This window comes from Diabrotica undecimpunctata, chromosome 3 (genome assembly GCF_040954645.1).
Source record: "Diabrotica undecimpunctata isolate CICGRU chromosome 3, icDiaUnde3, whole genome shotgun sequence".
NCBI lineage: Eukaryota > Metazoa > Arthropoda > Insecta > Coleoptera > Chrysomelidae > Diabrotica > Diabrotica undecimpunctata.
The window spans coordinates 31,548,595-31,573,525 of record NC_092805.1 but is presented as its reverse complement, the minus strand read 5'-3'; the positions used below and the strand labels follow the sequence as shown (position 1 = coordinate 31,573,525).

General features: G+C 34.5%; 1 protein-coding gene across 3 annotated transcripts in view; it reads right to left on the bottom strand.

Moving 5' to 3' along the window:
* Positions 1-21,492, bottom strand: part of LOC140436630 (glucose dehydrogenase [FAD, quinone]) — a 73,795-nt gene extending 52,303 nt beyond the window's left edge. For 2 of the 3 annotated variants that reach the window (XM_072525620.1, XM_072525622.1), the window contains exon 1: positions 21,263-21,492. The gene's annotated coding sequence lies outside the window, so the exon portion shown is untranslated. Of the gene's footprint in view, positions 1-21,217 lie in introns of all 3 variants that reach the window. The other variant, XM_072525621.1, reaches the window with a different exon arrangement.
* Positions 21,493-24,931: the final 3,439 nt, after the last annotated feature.

The following is a 24,931-nucleotide window of genomic DNA, read 5'->3' as shown; positions in this document are numbered from 1 at the left end:
ATCCCCTTTTTGCTTGATGTTCCATCCAGGTGTAGAAAACTGGCTTTTTAATATCCACGTCGGTTACACAAAAACAATCAAAAGACAACTGCTGGGCGTAAAATGCATCTTGAATTGTCACTTTCGGTAAGACTTGAACCTGCTGAAGGTCAAAACAGTAGGAAACAGTGTGTTCCGGTTTTTCCTTTATTAGTTTAAAAAATTGTTTGGCCCGTATTTTATGTACACGTAGAGAAGTTCTTAGTTTCTCTATTTCAGTTTTGTCTTTACAAAGGCTAATAGAAGTTTGGGTCCTGACACAAAAACCACATACGTCAGTAGCAGGGCTTCCAAATGCAATATTAAAATGACTATTAAAGATCCTACTAAAATACTTGTAATTTACTTTCAAATTCTCAGCAGTACTTTGATTGTACAGATTCCATAAAATAGTAATATTATTTTCAGATAATAGATAAATGCGCCGAGATTTAGCATGCCCGTAATGACTTTCATGTCCTTTCAAACTGGCTATAAATTTTTTAACAGCTTCAAATTTTTCAACATTCTTGAAAGACCGTTTGTCTTCATATTGTGTTTTTCACCGTGTTTTTAAAATATCTAAACAAAACCTTTTAATGCTAAATAAGATTTTATTGTAAGTAAAACTTACATGATATCTTATAAAGAAATTGTGGGATTTTCTTTCTATTTTCGGTTCCGACATCTATCTGGTTTTTCAACATCCATAAAATGCCCCAAATGATTATCCTGTACATTTTTGTTTATTGCTTCATAAAACATACTTCTAATTGTCCTAATATCGTCTTCGGATACTTTATTACAGCAAAAATCTTTTCGATTAGCGTGATTACAGGAAAATCAACAAAATGTTAAAATTAGGATAATGATTTGAATACCTTGAAAAGAGAATGATATTAAAATATTAACGACAACAACATAAGAACTTAAGATGCTATTGTGTAAACAATACCAAAATACAAAAGTAACCTATAAGTCATTAAAGCTTACCTAACATTGCTTTTACGCAATGTTAGGTAAGCTTTACTTTAGAAGTTAGATATCTTTTTCTTTTTCTGCTACCTTGGTCCGTATCACCAACTACATGATCTCCTGTCACAACTACATCCATTATTATATATTGTTTTGTTGAAAATCGGAAAAACAAACGCACATAAAACAAACTTAACAATATAGACACCAAAACTATACAACGACAACGGCCGCCAACGACAAACAAATCGCAATTAGTCCATATCGCACGGACAAACTTCGTTTAGTTCGTCTACCGTCAATGGACATACAGCACATAGAAAGTCCAAGGTATTTTTTTCATTTAATTTGCAGACAACAGAATGCATTTAGAACGTCTTTCGTGACACAAAATGGTGGCTATATACATATAGTTTGCGATGCCATCTTTGGTTGAAAATTTGAAAAAATGGACAAAATGCATATAGAAAGTCTGCTCCTCATATATATATATATATATTATACGGAGAAGTACTAAGGGTACTTCCAATTGTGGAAATAACGTTGGAAACATTGCTTTAAATTAGGGGGATACTGTTATCACGATAGATAATAAAATTGTATGTGTTATTTAGTTGCTCGTGTTTTATCGACAAAATCCCGAAACTTAATTGCCGTACCTCGTATTAAGCCGAAACTCATTCTAAAGAAAGAAAATGAACGAAAGAAAAGAACGTTCTATGTTATCCATTTACCTTAAAAATTGTTGAAAAAAAAAGACTTAAAAACAACAATTAATGCGATATTAATCTTATTCAGACACATTCTTTATAGTCGCCTAAGTGACCAATCACGACGCAGATTGTTACTTTAGCCGGCCAATCACAAAGCTCGTTATTAACTGCATCGTTATTGGCCTCCCGGCCGAAGATTGCTGCGAATTTTCAAACACGAAGTGTATAACAGAGCAGCACATCTTCCGATCGGGATCTAGTCGACTTACACTACTAGCCCCGCTAGACCTCGTTAGCCAAGTGTGCCATTTGAAAAATTCAACGTTTATTATTATTACCCAAGATTGAACCTTAGCGGAGACTTCGATTTGAAGAGGAGTCTGAACGCTTTCTTTACAGTGAATACGAACGAATTCTATTTGACTACGAAGTATTCACTAGAAGGTGTAGGAGCCGGAGTAGCAACTGTTGGTAATTCTTTCGTGGAGGTGAGGAAAAGTTTGATCGTAAACTTGTCACCTCACGAAAAAACTGTCTACTTGGAGTGAACATTCCCTGCCTGGGCGAGCATCGATCTTTGAGATAGGGAAGACAGGTTGCCTTATATCTATCTTAGATTGTGCCGAACTGACATAGTGTTCCGGTGATCCGCTGACGGTTAGGAGTGAATAAAAGGCCCTAGTGGACTTAAAATCACTCCTCACTCGGTGGCCGAGTCGAAATCTCACTTTGCCGTTGGAAACAACAGCACCAACGTCATAGACGCCGCTTCGACGGTGTTCCTACGTACCTTGTGGGGTGTGTGCTCGACCACACGTCGAAACGTAAAGGACTGGCATCTCTGTGAAATCTAAAGCGTACACAGCAATTAGAATACTCATATTCAATACATGTAAGAAAATAATACACCGTCAAGTAAGAAACTATCGAACTGTTAAAGTATTTTAAGTTTCCAGATATGGAAAATACCTCCGTGGATGTTACGGCCGTACGACATTATCTAACCGCCTACCATCGTGTCTTTGCCCTTCCTCGCAGACTCCTGTCAGGAGCTTCATACAGTGATTATTTACATTACTTGATTATCTGACGTTATATTTTGGCGTTGATGAGCGTGCACTAACCATTTTGGCATCATTTTATTTTACTCATAAACTTTGTTTAACATTGTTCAACAATTTATAATGTTATTTTTAACTCCACTCAACAGAATAGTAAAAATATCTCGAGACGAATCACCACTAGGACGAGGAAGCAATTAGAAATAGATACTTTGCCTCTTAAGACGAATGAAGAAGAAGAATTTCACTTTTTGCTTGTATTTTGTTTCGGTTTTTTAATGAATACATTAAAACGTCTTCTATTCACTTTTTACTGTTAATAATCTAAGCTCGTATACATGTTTACTATGGCTAAATTGTTAGATTGTTTGTGATAAACCATCCAAAACGAAAAATGTTATAACCAAACTGTATTTAACTTGATTTATATATAAAAGTGTATACAATAAGAGAGTAAAATGCTCCGCAAAATATTTGGAGCTTAATCCACCAAAGGCTGTGGCGTAAAAGATATAACTTCGAATTATATCAACTCTTTAATAAACCAAACTTCTTAACGTTCATTAAAATACAGCGACTACATAATACTCCCGACGCTGAGGGAGACCTATGTCCACTGCTGGATATAGGTCTCCCTCAGCTCTTTCCATCTGTCTTTGTCTTGTGCGGCTTGCATCCATCTAGTTGGTGGGCGTCCTCTGCTCCGTAGTGCTTCTTGTCTTGGTTTCCACTCGACAATACGTTTTATTCGTCGGTTATCTGATAATCTAGGGGCGTGTCCTGCCCAATTCAATTTTAGCGACGTGATTTTTTTCATGGCGTCTGTTGTTTTTTTTTTGTCTACGACATATTTCTCCGTTTGGGATTCGGTCTCTCAGAGAGACACCCAACATTTGGCGCTTCATAGCCCTCTGAGTCACTCGAATCTTATTCACTACCTTTTTTGTGAGTGTTAATATTTCCGCTCCATAAGTGAGTACAGGTAACAGACATTAGTCAAAGATTTTCCTTTTGAGGCATAAGGGTAGGTCCGATTTAAATACATAGTTTAATTTACCAAACGCTGCCCAGGCTAATCCTATGGGACGTGGGAGCTCACCTGGTTATCTCGGCCCAACCGAATTTCAGGTCCTAAGTACTTATACGATGCAGTCTGCAGAATATCCCTTCCATCAACAGCAATATTTCGATTTGGCCCCAGATTAGTCATTATTTGCGTCTGTTTAATATTTATATGTAGTCCGATCTCCAAGGAAGCGTGATATACTTTTTCAAACATTATTATTGCATCATCAATACTCAAATACAATACATCAAAAAGTGAATAGCTTTGGAGGGACGGTGTCTCCTTGTGATACTCCTCGCTGTATACAGAATTTATTTGTTTCTTGTTTAGTTAGTCTTACGCTAGTTGTGGCATTTTGGTAGATATATTTGATTATGTTAGCGTAGCAGTGGTTTATTGGGAATTCTGTTAATGCTTTTAATATTTTCTGATGACTTATGGTATCAAATGCTTTCTCGTAGTCCACAAATATCAGTGCCAATATTTTGTTGCATTCTGCAGACTTCTCTATCAGGTTTTTTATCACAGTGGTCGTTAGTGCTGTATCCCAATCTAAATCCAGCTTATCAGAAGATGGCAACAGGTCACCAGAAATCAAACGACGAATGGTGACGAATCTTGGGGCAGGCCAAAAGGCGAGCCAGAGATAGACGAATATTGACAAATCGATGACTAAGATAACTAAATATTGTACCTTGGAAAATTAATCATTAATAAAGATTCAAGGTACATACGACGCAGAAGACGTAGCAGATGATTTATGTAAAAGAGGAATGCAATAATTGTCAAACTGTCAAAAAAATAATTAAATATGTAATGAAATAGATAAATTGAAGAAATCATTGACTAAAAATATGGACTACAAAGAATTGAAAGTAAAGTTTATAAAACGAATACCGGAAAAATTTGTGGAGAAGATTATGTTTGATGTTTAATAAGATCTCGACAAACTTATTTGAAAAATAATATAGTTTTTCACGTCTATTTTCAGTATTAATATCCCTAGGACATTGATAACAGACGAGATAATTGCATGACAATCGAAAGTTCGTTCCTTGGTAACAGCACGAAGCCGAAGGCTGAGTGCTGTTACCAAGCAACGAGCTTGAGAAATTTGTCATGAAATTATGAGGCATTCATCAATGTCCGAGGGATATTCGGCGGATAATTTTTCGAAAATTCCATGAATATTCCCCAAATATATTTGTGACTGTAGGTTGTATTTCTGGGAATTTTTTCTTTGATTAGCGCATTTATACTTTGAACATTCTCATTGCCGAAACGTGACATTTTGAAATTTATTTGGATGAAGTTGTCAAACTCGATGGTGTTGTCATAGGGATTGAAAATAGCACTGAATGCAATTATCAGTCTAATGTTGACATGATTGGGTGAAATTGTTCCACATGACACAAAATGACGAAAGTTGAATGGTTGTTAGAACAGTCGAAAAATTATCTATATAAGCAAATCTAATATTTTCTAAAAAGGTTTTAAAACTGTTTTGTTGTGCCATGTCTAAGTTAACAATTCTGTTTATATGGGGACGGGAATTGTGTTTATAAGTGTAACAACACTTCAGTGGGAGAATAAAAATCACATATTTTTCGAATGTACCAAACATATGGGCTCATCCAAAGAGTTATTATCCAAATTGTATATACTAAACATTGCGGGTCCAGTTAGTAAGTATTCAATAAATCAGTATATGGCTGGCAAAGATTCTGCTAAAGATAGCTTAAGTCCTCTATGGAAATTAACAAATTAAAAAATACAGACATAATTCTGAATGACCAACTTGAGACAAACAGTTCTTTCCTCCTCAACTTATTCAGTTAAAGACTATAAAGTGTAAACGCATACCAAAAATATATCACTTGAGCAAGGCACTTAGCCGAAACAGCAGTAGTGATAAAAACATTATAATAGATTTTGTGAAAGTTAAGTTAAAAACAAAAATTTTCAGACTTTTATTATTAGATAAAAAGAATTTCTATCAAGTAACGGTCGAATCCATCCCTTTAAGATCATAATATCATAATCTTTTATGATACTAAAGAAATAATATTTTACAGATTTGTCATGAGGTAAATATTTATACGGCCTTCTAAAATTTATACTATAACCCGATTTCTTAATTTTGCAATACTCCCATCTCTGGCAATAATAAGAAATTTAATTTTTATAATTTGTGTGTTTTACCTAATTCTGTTAAGAAATGCATAGACCAACAAAACGAATGCTCTTATGTAACTACGACAACAATTACCAAATAAGTCAAAAGATCTTTGAGATAAAGAATTCGTTTCTTCTTGATGGCAATGGAAGTTTTTATGAAATTTACCCAAATACACGCGAAATTTTACTGTGGACATTCCGATTTATTTTAAACTGAACAAAAATCTGCTATTCTTACATCACTTATCCATAAACAGTAATTTTTTTTATTTACAAACTCGCACTAGCCTGTAAGGCTATTAGCGAAAAAAAAAAGTATTAACAATAATTGAATAGCGTAACAATTAAATTTTGTATAAATAGTTTATTGCTTTTAGATATTGGATAATCACTTTGGCACCGCACTTTAAGAATAGTTCTCTCAAATTCTCCGGGATTCCGAATTTGCATCTTTCCGCACTGTGTAACGGGCACTCCACTATTTTTACTGTTGCGAGGTCTCGCAAGCATAACACTCCGGTTGGGGATCCCTTGTTATCAGATGTCCATGCGTAAAGCGACTATAACCAAGCCGCAGTCGTGTGATGATAACCTGAGAAAAGCGATTGGTGAAACTATCAGACCATGGTTGAAGTATTGGTTTTATCTCAAGTAATTTTGCCTGTTTTTTGTGCCATCTGCTATTCCATATGTCAACCATTTTGCTGTGGAAATATGATTTGAGATCTGTCGCTGGAGTTTTTGGATAAAACTCAATAGTTGTGTCGTCTAAGGCTTCTCGTGCATATTTATCCGCCAGATCGTTTCCCGTAATTCCAATATGAGATGGCACCCACAGGAGAGCAATGTTTCTGTGATTTAGGTTGTGCAATTCTTGTCTAATGAGTTTGGCCACAGGATCGGAAGAATAGATTTTTGAGATGAATTCTAGAGAACTTAGTGAGTCAGTAATTATTAAGAAGTTAGTGTCAGGACATTTTGTAACGTGACATATGGCTTTATATATTGCAAAGAGTTCTCCTGTTAAAATAGTATTAGTCTCCGCTAGTTTGTATTTCTTTATTTCATCCTTTGTTACAAAGGGAGATGCTACACAACGTTCTGTTCTAGATCCATCTATGAATAACTGTTTGAAGGAAGAAAATTGAGAAATTAAGGTTTGATATTTAGAATTAATTAGATAACGACTGCTTTCTTTCTTATTTTCTGACAATAGATCCAAATTTATATGAGGAGAAGATATTAGCCAAGGAGGGGAAGTTGGCATCTTGCTAGGATAGATTTCGGGGACTTAAAGGTTTAATTCATTTCATTCATTCGTAATTAATTCATTCTTTCGTAAAAGGGAATGTGTGTTTTTGCGTGCTGGATATTGGAGCAGCAAATGGTTTGGTGATATTATAAAGAGTACCGCTTCGATGCATATGAGAGCATTAATTCCTGTCTTATTAAGTCTGTCTTATTAAACCTAGATATTTAATTGTATTTATATATTCAAGTGTCTGACCCCCAAGTTTTAAAGTAGGTATTGCTTTTATTTGTTTTGGTCTCTTTGAGAATATAATGCAGCGAGTTTTAGATAAAACAAATTGAAAACCACTCCTTTTAGACCATGCTATACATTTATCGAGGTGATCTTGTAGTAATTTGGTCATACTCTGTATATTGTTTCCATTTAAGAATATTATAAGATCATCCGCGTACAATCTCGCTTGAATAGGTTTGTTCATTGATTTGATTATATCATTAATAGCTATCAGGCAAAGCGTCGGGCTGATTACCGAGCCTTGGGGTGTATTTTTTTTTAATATCTCACATTAGATAGAAGACCGTTTACTTTTACCTTGAAATTTCTATGTAGGAGATTTTTTAATAAAAGCAAGTATATTTCCTTGAAATATACTTGCTTAGAAAAGACTAAGAACACAAATATCAGAACAAATAATAAGCTATTTTGGACATGTGCTTCGAAGAAATGGTCTTGAAAAACTTACCATCCAGGGAAAAGTAGAAGGCAAAAGAAATAGAGGTAGATCTCCCACACGATACACGGACCATATTGTTGCTACCATTGGCGCTCCATTGTCAGAATGTGCTAGAATGGCAGAACATAGAAAAACGTGGAGGAACATTGGGAAATTTAGCTAATAGCTTCATGATATCACGATACCTGATTCAGGTTAACGACTAAGAAGAATAAGATTTCCTTGATAGCCCCATGATTCCAGTGTTGAAATTATCTTGTGATGCCAAGCCATATCAAATGCTTTGTGCAGATCAAAATAAATTGCAATACATTTTTGGTTGTTATAGAATGCGTTATTAATATGTGATTCTATATCTACTAAATTGTCGGTAGTCGATCCTAAAGGACGAAATCCAGATTGTTCATTAATGAATTAGTTATTTTCTTCCAGACAACACAATAAACGTTTATTTATAATTTTTTCCAAAAAACTTACACATTACACAAGTTAGAGACACTGGACGATAAGAATCTACTTTGTTTTGTGGCTTATTAGATTTTAAGATGGGAATGGTTATAGCTATTATTCTATATTATTATATTAAACCAAAATCTTTTAAAAATTCCAACACATCGTCGTTAGACCACTCCGTAGTAACGTTAGCACTACACTGGCCGTACCTGTCTCTAGTCATGTCGGAAGGGGTGTGGGGGGGTAAGTACGTGCTATACAGCAGCTCCTAAGCTTCCTTTGAACAGTGTTAATTTGCTGACAAACGATGGGATAGCACGACCTCGCGTAAATAGACAGTTTTGTCCTATCCCAGGGATCGTAAACCTTAAATATTGAACGGAAAAACGATATTCCACGTTGCGTTGGTTCCTGTCTTAAGATTTTATCTTTTTCTATGTTTTTTTTTTTTTATTTCCCTTCACCAATACAGAACGCCGCTCCACATTCTGTTGAGATGCACATATTCTTTCTTAAGGTTAAAAATAATCGAGTGCTTTAGAATTTCTGTACCCCATTTAAGCATCATTATAAAGTAGTATTTTACTAAACACCTGTAATTCTTCAAATAAAATTTAATGATTGTGGTTTGCAATGGTTTTTCTTATCTGCAGTCATTTGTTCTGTTGAAACAAATTTCCACCAATTTCAAAAGCTAGTTTCGAAGCCACGATTCGCCCTCCACCAATTATCTAGCTGCCTTTTGCATTAAATCAAGGGATGACCTATATCAACATCAAAACAAAAAAAGTTAAACGATGGTAAAAGTTTAAGCAAATTTTTAGTTACTCTATGATTATCTTACTTTTTCTGGCCATGCGTCTTTGGTTTTTTTATATGGAGTGGAAGTGAACTTTATAATATGAGAATAAATGAAGAAATGACTACTTTTGTTAACTCTAGATACTTTATCTCCTCTGGAATAGAGTCACAAAATAAATAATTTTACAAATCTTCAAAAATCCGAACAATATTACATTTTAGGCAATCATTTTATGATAAGTTTAGTGCCTAAATTTGAAATGGTTAATTCTATATTAGTTTAAATAAACAAAATACAAAAACAAAAATTTTTAAATTATGTTGAATTTACATTTTGGGAGAGTATGATAGAAGTAAAATGAAATAAAAAAATAATAGTGCTTTCGTTAAAGATAACCTGATCCTACTTCGATATGAAAGAGATGATGTAATGGATACTGTGGGATCAAGAGTTCTAGTTCGTCACACCTGATATGCTCTTCGAAGAAAAAATTTCTAACAATTTACATAAAATTGCTATAAAACCTGGGATGTAGACTGATCGTTAAATCGTGGTTACATATCTGTTACAGTTATGTTGAGTATGTTGTATTATGTTATGCAAAATAAGAATATGCAAATTCCGAAACTGATTATTCATTATGAAGAAATACTTTCGATATCTAAAGCATATATTAGTGAATTTCGTGAATTATTAACAAAAACTGTAATTATAAAATTAAACATGGTGTTTTGGCTATTTTTGTTCGGGCGCAGCTTTCAAAATTCTCTTTTTTTTATTAAAGAGATTCTTATTTTGTTTTGTTTAAAGAACAAAAAGTAAAACAAACGTGTACGGAAACACAACGAAGTCAAAAAATTACAATATAGGATACAGTATAAAGTAACTAAAGTAAAGTAAAGGAAAGTACACAAGGAAACTAAATTCCTGTAGCTGGCTGTATACCATGTATCACCAAAAATTTGTTAAAATCCTTTATAAAAGGTATAATGTAAAGTTACAGTCCTTTGAAATGTGGTGTTACAGGAGGATGCTTAGAATAGCATGGACACAGAAGAAAACTAACACGGAAGTATTGCGAGAAATGGGCAAAGAATGCGAAATAATAAACACAATAAAAATAAGAAAGTTACAATATCTGGGACACGTAATGAGGGGACAGCGATATGAACTGCTAAGGCTGGTAATACAGGGAAAGATAAGAGGAGGAAGGAGTATAGGAACAAGGAGAGTGTCATGGTTGAAAAATTTAAGGGACTGGTTCAAATGCAGTTCTATAGAACTCTTCAGAGCAGCAGTAGATAGAGTAAAGATAGTGATGATGATACCCAACCTCCGATCGGGAGACGGCACTTAAAGAAGAAGATAAAAGGTATATAATTAAAAAAACCTAATCGGGCTATGTCATGAAGAAAAAACGTTTTCGGAATCCATATTCCATCATCAGTGTCTAGGTGTACATGTTTTAAGCTACTAAATATCTGGGTAAAAACCCGTTAAAAGTTATAGGTTACAATGTAGTTTACATTATTCAATCTTGTATATTAGGATGTTAAAGTTACCAGTGGATTTGATAACATGGGAACGTACGACTCCACATGAAGTTGGTGGTCCTGAGACAAAGTGTCTACGAGGAGTTGCTATAATCAAGTCCTCGTAGACACTTCGTCTCAGGACCAGCAACTTCATGTGGAGTCGTACGTTGCCATGTTATCAAATCCGCTGGTAACTTTAACCAGAGTTTTTACCCAGATATTTAGTGGCTCAAAATATGTACATCTAGACACTAATGACGGAATATGGATTCCGAAAACGTTTTGTCTTCATAACATAGCCCGATTCGGTTTTTTAATTATATACCTTTTATAAAGGATTTTAACTAATTTTTTTAAAGTAAAGTAAGTAAAGGAGGAACTGCCGAAACCAACTGCATAACATTTAGATTCGTTAATATTTCGTATAACATTTAGAATTTACAAGACTCATTTCCTTATCACATTCTAGGCAAGAATGTCCGCGAATAGGAAATATCACTTTTACTAGGTTGAACGGTTAAGCTTGTACACTATACTAAATTTACAATCAAGATGCACTAGAAATAAACAAACCAAGACACTTGAATGTTAAAAGGAGCACATTGTATACAAAAATGTATACATTGTATAAATCCCAAATCATGATTTACAAAGTTTATACATTGTAAATCATGATTGGGGAGTGTTTCTCGTAACATTTAAGTGTCTTAGTTTGTTTATTTCTAGTTCATCTTGATTGTGATTTTAGTATAATTTTTTTATAGTTTGAACAAGAGGAATATTGATGCCATGTAAAAATGCTTTAGGGAAACAACAGTATATTGTAACGAGTCACTTACATTTACCCGAACTCTATAGCTATAAAAACACTGATTAAAACTTGCTTCTTCTTCATGGTTTCGAAGTTTAGTTTAAAGGTCGTCGGATCCTGATCTTTATCAGCTGTCAACGCGAGAAACCTCATTGTTATTCTTTGTTAGGTTATATTATTTCCCTTCTACAGAATGCTTAAATATGACGCCAATATCTAAATTCTGACCAAAAATGGACTCTGATCGTTTTTCCCGTAACCCTTCATATGTATATTACACTAAGACATTTGAAATTCGTTGTGAACTGCACTCATTCACTAAAACGAGGTCAATGCTGATGCGTTTATCAGCAATTGTTGACCAGATTTTAAGTCAGACGTTTTTATAGGTGATTGGCATGTGCTGCAATGTCAGAAGAGGTATTTGAAAAGATATCCCAAGGAGCAAATTGAGATTTTCAAATTATTAAAGTGCTTTGTGTCTATTTTTTATACAAATTTGTGATTCCGTGTATTCTATGCACATGGGAACTTTCACAAATAATTGGTAAAACCAGACATAAATTATCAGAACCAATAAAAAAAGGTTAATACTTATTTTGACACATTTTTTCCGAAGATATTTAAAGGCAATTATAGGAACGTATTCACGTTTCTTCGAGTCATTAAGTTAATGATCTTTAATGGGATATTTCCCAATTAGAAATATATATTATACATATTTCAATATCTTGTGCAGGGTTCATAGGTCGTTAAAGAGTTGAGTAACCGATATCTTATTAGAAGTAAGTACAAAATTTCTAAAGGAAACTTCAATCCTCTTAACAATGTGTTTTATTAATATGGTAATAAGAAGAATAAAAGAAAAATGTGGAATTTATAGGAAAAGATATTGGTACTGGTGGCAGAAAAGATAAAATACAACATTGGTTATAAGTAACACAATAGTAAACCCAGTAATAAAAATAGACGTAATAAAAATAGTTATTTAGAGGCAAGATTAAAGAAATCTTCTTTGATCAGTCACTTTCCTTCCACCTTGGATGTAGTCCCCCTTGAACATATCTCATTTTTCTTTGTTTTCTATAGTTGGTGCAAATTTCTACATACTTCTTTTTGCTGCCATTCAGCCGTGATTTCTGTAATCTTCCTCCTGCTCTTCAAAGAAAAGTGTTTCTTTTCCTTCCCTTTCTATCTTGTAATTATTTTATATTTCTTTTTGAAAGGGTTTATAAAGTCAGGTCAGGTATCTCAGGTCGTCTGCAAGTGAAATCCCCATGATATGTTTAAGAAAACACCTATACAATCTGCAATTCAACTAAAATCACACAAAAGAATAGTTGCGTTGAATGGACGAAGTCCAACAAGACAAAGCTAATAACTTAATACAAGAAATGCAACGCATAGACATCCTTGAATGTAGTGAAAATCGATGGGCTAACATCGGCAGAAGTGTAATAGACAACAACTACGTGTTTTATTACTCTGGAGCTAACATTCCACAAAATCGCAATGGAATAGCTATTGTCATCAACAAAAAACCGAAAGATCAAAGAGTTTATACCGATAACCAACAGAATTGCACTTATGAAATTAAACGTCATGCCGTGAAATATAAACATAATTACAGCATACGCACCGACATCTGATAGCACAGAGGAATAAATAGACAGCTTTTACAATGAATTAGTCAAAACACTGGAAGAAACCAAAAAAGAGTTATTAATATTTTTTTTTTTTTTTTTTTTTTATTTAAAATTAACGTGTCTCGACAGCTTATGGTCATTGACACGGGTACAGTAGTTTACAACATTATACATATTTTATATAGGTATAGGTACAAGAATTTAATATGAACATTTTTTTTTTTTTTTTTATAGAAAGGTTAGAACAATAAAGCTTATCACTATGCACTGTTTATATTAGCTGAAATAAACTTGTTTCTTTTAAAAAACTAAGAACACTGTCAAAGCGGTTTGGAACACTGAGAATGTCTTTTAGATTTCCTTTTAGGCTGTGCTTGTTTCTGGAAGAGTCATACTGGCAGCAGTCCACTATCACGTGTTTGATGGAAAAGACGTTATTACAGTAGTGGCATACTGGAGGGTTTTCTGATGCCATAAGGTATCCATGTGTGAGACGTGTATGCCCTATTCGTAGTCGGTGAATAACTGATTTTTCTTTCCTGTTCATAGAGGAGATATTGACGCGAGATAAGTTGGGCTGAACTTCATGCAGCTTAGTTTTTGTTTTACTCCACAGGTCCGCCCATGAGCTGAGGATTTTTTGTTTTACCAATATTTTAAGATCCGTATGGATTTGGACCTCTTGGAAGGCTATGTCAGAAGAACATGCTGCTTTAGCGGCTTGGTCTGCTTTTTCGTTTCCCAATATACCAACATGAGATGGAGTCCAGATCATTACGACTTTTATGTTAGCAGAATATAGTTGGTTACAGATAGTGTGGATTTCCTGGACTAGTGGGTTTTTCGAGAAAATGCATCTTATTGAATAAATCGAGGAAAGAGAATCAGTGCAAATGGCGATTTTTATGCTTTCATTTGAAGTAGGACGGATGGAAGTCTTTAATGCTTGGAGTATTCCATATAATTCTGCGGTATAGATACTACAACTTTTAGGCAATCGCACAGAGCTTATTGTCGTCGTCAGTGTGGACACAGCAGAGCCACAACAGTCTTCATTCTTGGATGCATCGGTGTATAAAATTTCATCAAATTGTGTTAAGTTAAGGATGTTTTGGAAGGATTTTCTAAGGATTAAGTTTGGGGTTTCTGTTTTGTCGAATCTGCATAAATCAGTATTGAATATTGGAAGATTGTGCATCCATGGAGCTGTCTTGGGGGTATAAATAGAAGTAGTATTGGAGAGGTTGATGGAATCTAATAAAGGAGATAATATTTGTGGTAATGTGAGAGACTGATTGGAAGCGTTTACTGGGGGAGGTTCTATGGGATTGATTAGATTTATTACCGGGTTACTTGGGTTTGCTGATATTCTTACAAAGTATGAAAGTAGAAGCTGCTGCCTTCTTAGATGGAGTGGTGGCTCTGAAGATTCAACGCACAGACTTTCGGCGGGGCTTGATTTGAAAACACCGAGGCATAGTCGTAGGGATGTATTTTGAATCGTGTTTAGAGACTTTAGTAGGGAGCTACTAGATGTCATATAAAGAATACTGCCATAATCTAGCTTAGAGCGAATTAACGCTCTATATATTTTAAGAAGAGATTCTTCGTCAGCTCCCCAAGAAAAGCTAGCAAGAGATTTAAGTAAATTGATTCTTTGGGTACAGTTTCCTTTAAGTTTCTGAATATGCTGTCTCCAGATAAGCTTTTTATCAAAGGTGATACCAAGAAGTGTCAAATAATTAACTATTTGTAAACGAAGTCCGTTTAGAGTTATAGAGGGTGGATTAGGTCTATGCTTTTTGGTAAAGTGAATTACTTTGGATTTAGGAGCTGAAAACACAAATCCAGCACGCGTAGACCAGGTGCCTATTTTGTTTATTGTGTTTTGTAGCAAAGTGCTGGTGGTAGCTGTGACTCTGCCTCGGCAGTATAATATAATATCATCAGCATATATCGAGTACCTGACTGGTGGTTCTATATATGAGGAAAAGTCATTCATGCTAAGTAAAAATAAGGTAGTGCTTAAGACTGAGCCCTGAGGCAAACCGTTGTCCAAAGCGTGTGGTTTTGATATTTTTCCATTTGTTAATACTCTAAAATATCGACTTGTTAAAAATTTTTTTAAAAATAAATAAATGTTACCAGTTAAATTATATTCCGTTAATTTTCTTAGAATTAGAGGTCTTTGTACAGTGTCGAAGGCACTTTGGATATCTAAAGTTACTGCTATGACTTCGCTTCTATTCGAAAATGCATTAACATTGTCAGTATGTAGTGTGACCAGGTTATCCATTGTACTTCGATTTGATCTGAAACCTGTTTGGAATGGGTCAAGGATATTATTTCTTTCTAGATACCATAGTAAGCGTTTATTGACCATCTTTTCTAACAGTTTACATAGTGAACAAGTGAGAGAAATTGGTCTATATGATTTTAGAAGATTTGGAGATGAGTCATTCTTTTTGATAGGAATTGTAGTCGCTTGTCGCCATAACGTTGGGAACTGGTTTTGAGACCAGATCTTATTATACAACTCTAACAGTTTGAGATGTGTGTCTGGATGGAGATTTTTTAAGAATATTGATGGGATATCGTCAGGACCGGCTGCTGAGTTTTTCAATGAAGATATGGCTTCGTTTAATTCTAGGAGATTAAAAGGAAGATTCATAGAGCTGGTGTTAGAAAATATTTTGGGGCTCGAAATGTAGATATCTGAGTTATTGGAAAGATTCGGAATATTTGACTTATCTGAAAAGTGAGAGGCAAAGATATCTGCAATATGTTGATCATCGGTAACTGTATGATCCTGCAGGGAGATGGCGGCTATTTTGCTGGATGTATTATGACCTTTCATACGTCTTATCTTTGACCACATTTGCGCGGGAGAAGTATCTTTTGTGATTGAACTAACGTATTGATTCCATGAGGATTTCTTACTTTCTTTTAAAATACGCCTAGAATTGGCCCTAAGTTTTTTAAAATTTATTAAATCCGTGGTGGTACGGGTTTTCCGGAATTTATTTAATGCTTTTTTGCATTGTTTGACAGCTATTTTGCACGACTCATTCCACCACGGAACAGGTTTCTTGGAAGGATCAATCGCGCATTTACCAATACATTCCTCAGCAGATTCAGTTAAACAATTATTTAATAGTTTTACATCTGTATCTATATCATTGTTAAAAAGTAATTCATCGGTTTTTCCCTTAACAGTGGTTCTGAAAAGATCCCAGTTTGCTTGAGTGATTTTCCATTTTGTTATAATTCTCGAGGGCATTTTTGACTGGTCAGAGATAAGAATAGGAAAATGATTACTATCATAGAGACTGTTTAATGTGTACCATGAAAGTAAAGGAAATATTCCGGGATTACAGAAAGATAAATCTATGGAAGAGAAACTACCTGATTGGATGTGAAAGTATGTACTACTTCCTGAATTTAGTAAGTTTATATTTACGTTATTTAGGAAATTTTCGATTGTTTTACCTCTTCCAAATGTGTTTTCGGATCCCCACATAGTATTATGTGCATTAAAGTCACCTACTAAGATAAAAGGTGTAGGAAGCTGAGAAGTTAAATCTTCAAGATCGGAACTTATTAAACAGTAGTTTGGAGGGATGTATATGCAACAAATTGTAATTTTGTAGGGACACCAAGCTGTAACGGCTATAGCTTCGAGGTTTGTGTTTAGCGGAAATTCTTTATGGAAAATATCAGTGGAAACAAAAATTGATGCTCCGCCACTGGCACGAAGTTGGGTAGTTCGAATATAGTGGTAACCTGTAAAATTTTTAAGTTGTCCGGAATATTTATCAGTGAAGTTTGTTTCTTGTAGGCATAGAAAGTCAGGAGAAGACTCAGATATGAGCTGTTCAAGGCGTGGACGACGGGGATAAAATCCGTCACAATTCCATTGTATCAGTGTGAAGGTTGAAATTAATATGTAGAGTGTTTGGATGTTTGCGAGGTTTGTGAACTATCAGACAGGTATTCTTTATCACAAGCATCCTGGGAATTATCAAGACTGTTTATACTTTCAGAATCATCTGTTGCAGAATGTATTTTAGTTTTAATTTTTTTAATTAAGCGTGTAATTCTGATTTTTGTAGACCTATCTTTAAAATTAGGGTTTATTGATTGCAAAGTTAAAATGAGTGATTTAATATCTGTTGTGAATTTAAATGCTTCTGAGACAGGGTCACAGCTGCCGTAAGCGTTCTCGATAAAGGCAATTATATTATCAGGAGGAACTGCAAAAGCTTCTGGGTTTTGTTTATAGGCTTCGTGTATTGCTTGCTTGGAGTCAGTGGATAGACTGGGGTCGAGAGAAGAGCTACGTTTTCGTTTCTTTTTTGTGTTGGAGATGCTAGAAGAACTAGGAACTGTTTGTTTGGGAGGAAACATAGTTTGTTCTGTTTCAGGGTTTTCCCCAGATTGAAGGGTCTTATCGCTTATAGATGATACAGATGAGCGTGGCCTTTTCTGTGAAAGATGAGAACTTAAACATAGTTTATCTGACTTTTCAGATATTGTATCATTTTCGCAATTCTCTGGGGAAGAAGACAAATAAAATAGATTTGTTTGGAAGGGAGATGATTCAGAATGAGATGGAAATTGTGTATTCTGTTGCTGTGACGTTGATTCGGTGGGGGGATTTGGGAGGACATGGGAAACAGTAGGATTTTCAGATGATAAGTTGTCAGATGAAGTATTGGGACAATTAGAAGCAACATGTCCCGATTGTTTGCATAAGAAACATTCCATTTTATCCGTAGACAGAAAAATTCTATTATCATTGCCTTCAAAAGGAATTAACAAGGAGGTGTGAAGCTCAAAATTATCAGAGGGAGGAAAAATATATACTTGACGGCGGAAGCTAAGTATGTGGGAGTATTCATCACCTGGAATGCCCGCTTTAAGAAAGGACACGGGGGAGGCTATTTGGAAACCAAGACTTTTCACTGCATTTTCGGCCAGTTCATGGGGAATGTAAGGAGAGATGTTCGAAATTAATATTCTTTTTGTTGGGGAGACAAGTTTACGAATACTTAAAGTAAGGCGTCCGATTTGAACGGTTGGATGGGATTTCAGAAGTTGATCAACGAGATTTGAGTTCACTAGATATATGCAGATCCTATTGTTAGATATTCTGGATGCAAAGGAAATATTTTTTGGTCCGATGATGTCACCAATGGCTTTAACGTAGTCTAGAAGTTTAAGGTTTTCTTCTGCGTGAAGAACTATCGCCTGTTCTTTTTTTGGAAAAGATGGTTTCGGTGTAGATTTTGCAGCGGTTACGTATGAAAGAGGTGTAGTTGCTGGAATGTTGTTTGTAGCAGTTTGAAGGGCCATTGTTAAGGTAGAAACTGTAGGAGTATTGTTTATATTTGTACTGTCCATGTAAATACAGACAGTAACCTCGTTTTATTTCTCTTCTTTAACTAATTTTGCTATCCAAATTTGTATTAAAATCCATTGAATTGGATGGCCAGCAAGAACCAGCAGACTGGTAAAACCAGTCTCTGGTATGCACTTTGTATAAATTAAATATAATTTATATGATTTAATAATATAACAAAAGCAATACGTACAAAACTTGTCCAGAAATCACTTTTCGAAATTACACTATTAAATCTAAATTAAACACTAATTACTACCGATAAGGCAAACTGGATTTTAATTGCACTTGGCACACGTCTTACTCGTTCGAGTGCTAAAACAGGAATGAGTTATTAATATTAATAAGTTAATATTATTTTACTCAACTTCAGTGCGAAGTCACAACGAACTCATTATCAAGAACACATGATACAAACTGCCAGTCCGAAGAATGTACACCTAGAAACATAGTAAGAAACCAGATTGAGTACAGAGTATCAGACGGGCTTCCGACGAGGAAGATCGACACTGGATCAAATATTTACAGTCAAACAGATCTTGAGTAAATCATGGGTACATGACATTGATGTTTACAACGTGTTTGTAGACTTCAAACAGGCATACGACTCAGTCAAAAGGAACAAACTCTACAATATATTGGCTGAATTGGCAATATCACACAAGCTAATTACACTCATTAAAGCCACAATGGATGAAACTCAGGCGTGTGTACGAATACAAAACCACCGGACAGACATTTTCAAAATTTCGCAGGGACTTAAGCAGGGAGATGGGCTGGCCCCAACTTTGTTTAACCTGGCACCGAAGTATGCGGTTAGTCAAATGCAAACTGGACGAGGAAACCTACTGACTAACCGAACGGTTCAACTGACCGCTTATGCCGATTCTATTAATATTATGAGTAGAACACTAACAGGAGCACAGGAAACATACGCAGAGTTTCGCAAACGCAAACAAAAAGGCTACGTCTGGAAATTAACACAGAAAAAAAAAACAAAAATAATGATATAGACGAGAAGAAATATAGTCCCACAAAACATTGAAACGGTTGGAAAGTTTACATACCTGGGAGTCGAAATTTATGCCGACGGATCAGAAGATGGAGAAATACGGAAGAGAACAACGCAGGCAAACAGAGCCTATTTTGTCCTCTCCCATATATTTAGATCTAAAAATGTCCACCGAAATACAAACATGAGAATCTATAAAACCTTAATTCGACCAGTAGTGGTGAATATGGCAGTGAAGCATGGGTCCTGAAAGAAACATCAAAAAGCAAACTCGACACATTCGAAAGGAAAGTACTGAGGAGAATACTGGGACCTGTGAGAGAAAACGGAATCTGCAGAAGTCGATAAAACAATGAGCTTTATCAACTTTATAAGAAAGCACCACTGTCAGACTTTATTAGAATACAAAGATTGCAATGGGCCGGACATGTGATAGAGACCGATTGGAAAGCCAAGAAAGCGCTGGGAAGACACAGTAAAAGGCGGCGTACAAGCCCTTTTAGGAGTCCTTGTATGGAGAATATCAGCCACAGACAAGCAAGGGTGGAGGCAAAAGATAAAGGAGGCCAAGACTCAATTTGGGCTGTAGTGCCGTAGAAGAAGACTATAAAGGGAAAAGGAAAGAAAAATTAGCTACTTTGGTGATATACTAAGAAATGAAAAATATGAGATAATGCGATTGGTTATACAAGGGAAAGTGGAAGAAAAAAGAGGACTGGGAACGACGACGAACACTCTGGTTGAAAAATTTAAAGCAGTGGAGTGGAAAAACAACGATAGAACTCTTCAGAGCTGCTGCAGAATAAAATGGGACATGATAATCGCAAATTTCTACAAAGGATGCAAAATACAAGAAGACCATTGTACACCAGAAGTTTTTACTTTATTGTAAGTTTTTTTTAAACTATACAGCCGAGCACTGGGATTTTCCCTTTTAATTTTTTTTTTGAAATAAAAATACTTATGTCGACAAATATTAATTAATCGGCGTCTTTTATAATCAACCAACATAAAAGCTTTGGTACTCGTCTTAGGTTGGAGTAAAAGAAATCCACAACACTGACATCAGCAACGTAAAATACGATTGTTAAGTGACACCGTAGAATTGCGGCATGATTTGTATAAATATTTATTTCTACTTAATTAAAATACTACCAGTTAAATACTATACTCAGTTAAAAAAACTCAATAATGCTACTTGAAAGCATTGCGAGATGCTTTGAAACAAGTACATAATGCTTTAGCAGTAGACTGTATAGGTCTCTTTCTCTTTCTTTGCCACAAATATTCCAAAAATGTTGAAACAAATATCAGCTTTTTCTGGACGGCACAACGAAATGCTTTTTCGCCAATTACAATAGCGAATACAAATATGTGTCATTCACAAAGCGCTTAAGCTTTAAAACGCATCATTTCTAGTTGAAAATATTACAATTTAGGTAAAAGTTTATAGATCTTTTTGAAAATCAATACGTCTACTTACAATGATAAATATTTTGATTTTAATTATATCTTGGAATATGTAAATATCAAATAAATATTACATAAGATGTTACATTACCTACATATACATATAGTAACATATTACTTGTCACAAAACACCCACCTTATCTAACTGTCTAAAATTTCACCTAAAATCACTTAACACTTTCTTTTAATCCAGTTTCAAATAAAAAACGATCATACTCCAAGGCCTTGAAAGGCATACGTTAAACAGCCACTCAATACCGTCTAATAAGATGGTGAAAGTCCGTCTTCACACTAAGTGAACTAAACCACACTCGCTAGACAACGCAAAGTGCCTACGGATATTCATTCAAGACGCACTAACTGCTACTAAACCATTACCCAATGGAGATCAATTTCTTCGCGTTTTATGGCAGGTGTAATTTTAAGAGGGGTTGGGCAATTGATAATGGTTTTGGTGTAAAAGCTAATGATAATGTTATAACATATTAGTCTTTAATACGAGAAATTTCCGGAGAGCCATTCAACCTTTAAAATTGTTTATTATATTACATTATTTATGTGTAGTTGTTAAAATATGAGGTTTCAAGATCATGAAATAACAACACAAACTTATTATTTAATTGAAAAACAAGAGTCTTCGTCTCATCATATATTTCATGAAATGGTAAAAAATTTATCAAATTGCAATTTTACAAAAACACAACTTGATTTTTTGAGTAAGGGTCTCAAAATCTAAACCTGATTTAAATTACATTGAGTTATTTTGTGCAGAAATTGACAGTATCATAGATAGTTTGAATATCACACAGTGTAAAAACCAACATAAAAATGTCATGTTTTCTTACATTAAATCAGTCTTATCAAAAATACTTTTCTAACAATAAGGTCATGTCAACTTTTCGTTTATAATTTAAACTTAAATCAATTAAATGGATTTCTAATAAAATTAAAACTCATAAACTTAAATAACAAAAGGCGATAAGAATAGTTGTCTTCTAGTCCATGTACAATACAGATTATATTAATAAAGTAGAATCTTTTTATACAAAAACTCATTTATTCCACTTAACAAAAATCCAATGAACAAACTTATGTGACCTAAAATCTAACATTTCTAGTATTACAAATTTGTTTCAAGAAATTGAAATTAACACCAAAACTTTTATTTTCAGCAATCCTTTGATGCCACGAATATATAGTCGTACAAAAATTTATAAAGTTAAAGTTCCAATAAGACCTGTAGTTGTGGTGCAGATATTATGTGGATGATGATAAGGCCCACCTTTAGAATCACACATTTTGTCATTAATTAATAATTTACATCATGCAATTAATTTGACCTTAGAGTTAGAAAACAACATTTCGTCCTTTTTAGATTTAACCAATAAAAAAGAATTCTTCTTCTTTGTCTATATTAGAATTTTCAGTTTTTAAAAATTTCAAAAATTTTCTAAATTTTTGAATTTTCAAACTGATCATATGATACCTACACCATCTAATCATTAATTTCAACATAAGATGGCAACTATTTAATGTTATGTCCATCGACCTCTCAACATCCCTATGTTGAAAGAAAATTGTAATAAAGATATGTCAATTTTTAAACAAATACAATGAACAATGGATTTCCTCCTTCTACTGTAGATGAGGTCATTAGAAGGTCAATACTTAAAAAGAGACTAAACCAAGCTTTTAACGCGGAAAACAAACCCAACACTACATCCATTTATAGATTCTTATCTTCATCATCATCATCATCAATGTCGCTACAACTCTTAGTGAGTCTTTGCCGCGTTTACTATTGCCTTTGATAAAAGTACGCAAGACTGCATACCTTGGACACATACTGAGAAATAATAAATATAGTCTTCTGCAGGTCATCATGCAGGGTAGAGTCGATGGCAAAAAGGGAATAGGTAGAAAGAGGAAGTCATGGCTGCGAAATATTCGAGACTGGACAAACATGACTGTAGACGAATTATTCCACGTTGCAAAAGACAGAGAAGCTTTTAAAAATGTGGTCGCCAACCTCCGTTAATGGGGACGGCATAGGAAGAAGAAGAAGACTATTGCCTTCTATGTTTGTCGGTCCTGTGCCAATAATTCCCATTGTTGCACCCATTTTCTTTAGATCTATTTTGCCTACCTCAGGGTAAGAATATGGGGTAGAAAATTGGGGACAGAAACTATGGGGGCGAAGATAGGGCAAGCAAAATAAACGCTACTATGCGAACGGCACTCAGGGGGTTGCTGGAGAGCTAGGGTCGTGGATAAGTAAAAGACAAGGGGTTGAGATTGGGGTAGCTACCAAAATACGAAACAAAGGGGTTACTTACGTAAATCTCCTGGACAACAACAAGAAAGGGCTTCTAGCTATTTTACAGGAAAGGACGCCGCTTCGAAGAATCCTAAACTTGCTGGATTTAGGAAAAATATCCTAAAATAAAAAATACATAAAGGGTTAGGAGATTTCTAAAATAAATAAAAATGGATCAGAGAAACAAATCAAAACGTTTATTTTTGTCTCATACAAACAGTTATCAAACATATAAATGGCACAAAAAATATAGTATATAAATAGTTGCCAAATACAGAATAAAAAAACTTACATGTGTCCGTTTACAAACTCCGTTTACAAAGGGGTTGGAGATACTACAAAAACTTACAAATGTTACCGCACAGAGATTAATCTTTTTTTTTAAAACAAACAAAACAAATTAATATCGAAACAAATAAAGCTAGCTGTCATATGTTAACATTAAAATTAAAAAAAAAACAATTAAAATGACCAGCTAAGTTAAACCATAAAATTTACAATTTATTAAATATTACAATTCCTTTAAATTTTAACGAAAGCAGTTATTAATAATTATCAAAAAAAAAATGTCTGTCTTTACTTTAAAATTTAAAATGTTAATTGTTACCTTAATTTCACTTGTTTCACTTAACTTCAAAGAAAAAACTTGCTACTATCTCTGTGATTGGAGCTGCAAAGGTCAAAACTCTCAACTCGAACAAAAGGAAACCATTTCCATACGCAGGCAGGAACGATTAAAACAGGAACTTGGTGTAGGAAATCAAGCTGACGACGGGGACATCCTATATACTCATTTTACAAAATTTCTTCAGTGCCGGTGCACAAATCTTATGGCGATTACTCTGTTTTAAACTGCCGTTATGCAAAGAGTATTATCACTTAACCGGTCTTAAGACATAACACAAAAAAATTGAATCGACTTGCGATTCAAAATCGCCCAAACATCTATCTACTCTGAAGTTTCTTGCTTGACTCCTCGATGCCTTACATTTTACCAATTTCAACGCAAAATAAATTCCCCTCGCGCCTCAAAGCTAGTTTTTGTGGTCTATGAACCTAAACAAACAATCTACCCTTTTTTGACCTCATTCTTAGCAACGAACCGACCAAAAAAACATTGAAATATTTCCAGTTTATTACGTATTAGAAAAATTGTATTACCTGACGTACAATATTATATTAGGGGACTCGAATGTAAACAAACGTTGTTCAGCGACAAAAACAACTTTTTAAATATTCCAGTTTATTGCGTTTTAACGACGAAAGACAAAAAAAACTCTTTTTTATATTCTGGGGGCATCATGAAATATAATCCTCTAGGCGACAAAAACTTGTCGAAATAGATAACATAATTCAAATTAACAAAACGGGATTTGAAAGTACACATAGACAAAAAATATATCCAGCGTTATTTACGCATTAAGAATTTTCGTAAAAGACAAAAACAGATTTTATGGCAATCTTTATGCGTACTGACGAGATAAACGA